Below are 5602 nucleotides of genomic sequence, written 5' to 3' on the forward strand. Positions count from 1 at the left end.
GGAGAGCGGTCGCTATATGGGTGAACATTGGTCACCCAGTGTTGTTCTGGTTCTTTCACCGCCACCGTTCGAACACACACACTGCCTCCCACTTCCCTCTTCAATATTTGAAAAATAGAGGCGTTGCTCTTTTCAGAGATAATAGATAGAACCTTTTAGCTTTCCTTATTTTTCTCTTTTTGTAAATCAAGGATTGTGTGTAGGCGTACTATGTGTTTATTAAATTGTGGAATGGTGTATTGTTTTGTATTATATTAAGGTTCTAAATAAACAATGCAAGGATATATGAAATATAATGGTGTTTATGTGATCATTCGGGAACAAACTCGTCATATAGAGGTTATATGGAGTGAACTGTGGCTATTAGATAATTGTTTTATACTGTATGTTACTGCTGTTTGCTTCTATGCTGGCCTTTGTAAACTGCAGTTTGTATGGTATGGTAGTATGGTATGGTATGGTATGGTATGGTATGGTATGGTATGGTATGGTATGGTATGGTATGGTATGGTATGGTATGGTATGGTATGGTATGGTATGGTATGGTATGGTATGGTGTGGTATGGCATTGCATGGCATATGGTCACACTTTATTATGTGTTTTCTCTTATGCTGTCTGACACATTTAATTATCTGGATTACCTTGATCACATTGTTAGGCTGTATTATATTCCATGTTATACAGTGCAATCTTCCATGTCCTGTGTGTACTAGAGTTAATTTATGAAAATAGAGTTCATGAAAATATGCATACTGGATGGATGATTTGTGTATGAAAACAGTGTTATAGTTGATAACTTCATCAGGAAAATATTAGGAATGTAAAGTCGCAATGTTCATTTGATTTCTGTCAAAATCAACTACTCAAGGTGACTGCCTCAGATTTGAGATAGTTGCCTGTCTAATGTGTTACAGTTGGACGTTGTCCTGTAGGCATGTAGAGCATGGTAGAAATAGGATAAACAACTTTAAAACAGAGGGCCATTGAAAAGTGAACTAGTCAATCTGTAACTGTGGCTTTAGGTCCAGTTGTAACAGGAGCAGACAGTGTCAAAGACCAGACCAGCGGCACAGTCCTGAGTAAGTCGTCTGGTAAAAATCCGGAGGTTCCCGGTTCGATTCCTGCTCCGATCCCGGACAGCATGTCAAAGTGTCTTTGAGCAAGACACATGACCCCTAACTGCTCCCGATGAGTTATTGATTGATTGATTGAAAAGTTTATTAACAGATTGCAGAATGGGTACAGTACAGTACAGCTCAATACATACAATTGTTAAGGGGATGCAGACCAGAGAAAGACTTTCGTCTTGTTTACATCAGGGTCCCCCATTAGCAACCATTGGCACCTTCCATGGTTGCCTTCGCCATCGGTGTGTGAATGTGTGAGTGAATGAGTAAAATGTGAGGAACAAATTGTAAAGCGCTTTGGATAAAAGCTGCAATATAAATGCACCATTTACCATTCTTATTTACACACAGCCAGGAGGAGAGGTGGGGGCAATTACAGTATAATAAAATAAAACGGTAGAATAAAATAAAATGGAAGCACAATAGAATAGAACATAATTATAAAATATAATAAAATAGGCCAGGGCTGTACAATTATGCACGATGTAGACTTAAACTAGAATTTTAAATATTAAGAAAAGTTTAATGAGTTTAATGCTAAAAATAAAAGATAACTAAAGTATAAAAATAAGGCACGAGTGACATAGTGACAGTATTGCACATTCAGTGTAGTGGTAGAAGGATATAAACATAAAGTGCACTATATATGCACTTGCAAATATTGCGTGAGAGGGAAATCAATGAAAAAAGGTAACGCTTGCACACCCTACTACTCCAAGCCACACAACTTTAATAATGGCAATATTTCCAGCCTACTTCGTATGGATCTTAACACCCTATAAACAATTAACTAGATCAAATCAAAACAATCAGGAAAATAACACTGAATTGATCAAATGTAACATTTCTGTCTTTTTTCAAATATATCTTTTTTTATTTAACCTTTATTTATCCAGGCAAGCAATATGTGTGTCAGGGTCTAGAAATATTGAGAGAGAGAGAGCGAGAGCGAGAGCGAGAGAGAGAGAGAGAGAGAGAGAGAGAGAGAGAGAGAGAGAGAGAGAGAGAGAGAGAGAGAGAGAGAGAGAGAGAGACAGACAGACAGACAGACAGACAGACAGACAGACAGACAGACAGACAGACAGACAGACAGACAGACAGACAGACAGACAGACAGACAGACAGACAGACAGACAGACAGAGAGATAGAGAGACATTTCACTACCAGGAATGTTTGATCTCTGTATATAAGGCGAGGGGGGGCTATGCCTACCCAGAATATTATGCTCGGAATCTTGAAATGTATATAATATATGCGCAGGCTGCTGGCTATTGTGTGTGTCTTGTGCTGCAGCCGGCTGGCCGAGGTGTCAACGACGAAGGTGTCAATCGGTGGCAGCGTTTAACATTCCAGGTACAGGCAGTAACCAATCACGCATAGGCTCAGGTTAAATAATGTAGCCAATCACATCATTCACATGATCATCCTGATCCCGCAGGCAGAGTAAAAAAGCAAACATCTGTGTTCTGAATTTCAGCCCGCCGATCGCTTTGTAGCGAACACCAGCGCACTATTTTGAGTCAAATTTCAAAAAGCAAAATGGATATATGTACGGTATTTTTCCAAGGCATAAACAAAGTAATTTAGAAGCTGCACCGGGCTGGCCCTGGGCATAACTACCGATCACCTGAGGCTGTATGTTGTTTTATCTTGGCAAACAAGGGCTTGCTCTAAGAGGACATGATGAGAGTCCGAGTCCATCAAATCGTGGAAACCTTTTAGAGCTACTGTATGCAGGGCCGCCTCAGGGGGTGTGCGAGCAGTGCGGTCGGGGGGCCTCGCACAAAAAAAAATAAAAAGAAAATATCTTTTTTATTTTTAATTTTTTTTTGCGAGGCCCCCCTTCCCGCGAGGCCCTTTTTCATCACAGACCTAAAATCTAGTTTTGCTTATATGCTTATATATTTCACATTAGACACGTTTGTAGAATGTTTCTGGCTCTGCGGCTCTGCACTATTCTCTATTGGAGCTCTGGGGCTCTGCAGCAGACATACTATTGGTTTCAAGAAGGGAGGGGTTACATCATGTGTACGCCGGCGTGTGTCAGCTGCGTTTGACTATTTCGCGCGTGCAGCTTTGGAGGTTATGCTTAGTTATGCCAGCCAAAACGAAGAGGACGGTCATTCGGCAGATGGACTGAAGATGAAAGTTGTTGCATGTTAGACAGTTCAGTCAGGCTAGCCATCCCGGCTAAAAGCAGGGACAGCTAGTTAGCTTTAGCTACGTTATAATATTGAGTGCTAACGTGTGGTTCAGTCGGGATAGCCATGATGATGTCGGCTAGTAGCTAGCTTAGCTAAAGGCTAACTAGCGTTAGCTAACCTAGAGAGAGCGCGTGCAGCATTGTTATGCCAAGATGAAGAGGACAGTCATTCGGCAGATGAACTTCGTCAACTCCACGCGGTTGTCTCCATCCTCTTGGACGTTTGGTGAGTTTTTAATGCACTCTATTCTATTCCCGCCGTGGATATATCTCTCTCTCTCGGGAGCCAAACGGGCCGGCTAGCTGTTGTAGTAGCTAACGGTGTGTGGCCTGGTGTCAGCACCTGGTGCGAGGGAGGTGAGCTTGGTGTTTCATTATGAGAATATCTCCATGCTCAAGTCGGCTATAGTCCGCGAGGGACTTGTTGCCGGCACCGCTATGGTAAACACCACTCTGTAGTGGGACGTGTATTGCCTTCTTTTTCCCTTCCCTCTTCGGATGAGAAGAGGAAAACACAGCGGCTGTCTGAAGTGTTGGCCTGTATTGCTTTTCTCACGTTGTACAGTTTTTCAGTGGTAGCCGCATAGCTTGCTTCTGCGTTAGCTAGTGGTTAGCGATAGCCGGGTTGAGCTAACTGTTAGCCAGTTAGCTGTTTAGCTACGACGTTAGCTGCTCGTTTTCGCTCGGCTGGGAACGTTAGCTTGATGCTATCAGTTAGCCTAGAGTTAGCTGTTAGCTTGTGCTACGACCATTGACATTAGCCGTGAGAATAGCAGGCCCTGGCACTCTGACTACGACATCATCTTTGACAGAAGATGTAGTCGGGCCTGCACCATGACAAGGCTCCGGCCATAGCTTCTTTTTGTCCCGCCAGCGAGAGGCCTTTCGTCAACGTGGAGACCTGTGTTGCGGCCTTTCGCCCTGCGTTCCTTGGTGCAGGTAAGATGTCCATTGGACATTACCCCACTCTTCCTTCCTTCCCCTCCCGAATGTTTTGTTAATAACAATGTTTTTTTCCAGGCAAAACATATGTTACTTCACAACATTTGGAGATACGACATGTGCTGTGTGTGAATTGTCTTGGTCGTTTGTGTAGCTTGGGTAGCGTTGGCCAAAGCTGTGTGTGGCCTGGTGTCAGTACCTGGCTACTCTATTTGCAGTTAGCCTATTTAGCTGATGTCGGCCATTGGCTCCTTGCTACTTTGTTTTCTCTGGTATAGACCCTCTTCTCTTTGGATTTAAGTGTTGATCTTTGTCCTTTTGGATCTATGTATATTCATGTTGCCTTTGTGAAGTTATCTTTTCCTTCTGTTTTGTTCTTCCATTAAAAGTTGAATATCCTTTAGGGGCTCATCTTTGCTTATCTCTCTCATACATGCTCTCTCTCTAACACACACACACACAGACATGCTCTCTCTCTAACACACAAACACACATGCTCTCTCTCTCTCTCTTTCTAACACACAGACATGCTCTATATCTCTCTCTAACACACAAAATGACATGCTCTCTCTCTATATATTTCTCTCTCTTTCTAACACACATATACATGCTCTCTCTCTAACACACACACACAAACAGACATGCTCTCTCTCTATCTCTCTCTCTCTGGCCTTGCTCTGGTGGAGGGTCAGGGGCATTGCCGGGTCTGTGCAGCGATAACACTATATATTGACTGTAGAACGGGAGCTCTCTCTCGCTCTCTCTCTTGCTATATGTTGACTGTATCATGCCCAGCCTCGGGCAGCGCTATTATTTAAGAATATGTTGACTGTATGAAAAAAAGAAAAGAAAAAAAAAATTACCTTTTAGGGGGGGGGGGCTCGCGTTTAAATCCCACACAGGGCCTCGCATTTCTCCCAGGCGGCCCTGACTGTATGTACATTGTTTTCAAAGCATGATGAGATCTAAATTACGAAAAACGTTCACTTCATTGCAACTTGTGATTCAAGTTGTGAACGGTCTTTCTCACCAAGACGAAACGTCGCATTTATCTGCATTAAGGTAAGACAATGGTTAATATATTATTGGATGCCTTCATTTGAACACTTAATTTGCACTATATATAAATGAGTGGGGCTCGCTGTAGTATAGCCTAGTAGTGTGTGTGTGTATATGAAATCAGAACCTGGACAGTTTGCGTGCAACCAAAAATAAAATGTCAAATTGTTCGCACTGCGCGCGGGGGGCGTTCCCTTTACAGCCTTCCCTCACCTAAAGCCCACGCGCCGCCTATGGTAAGAGGGTATATTGCTGCCACACGCACCAGA

Source organism: Notolepis coatsorum (assembly GCF_963971535.1).
Source record: "Notolepis coatsorum genome assembly, chromosome: 17".
NCBI lineage: Eukaryota > Metazoa > Chordata > Actinopteri > Aulopiformes > Paralepididae > Notolepis > Notolepis coatsorum.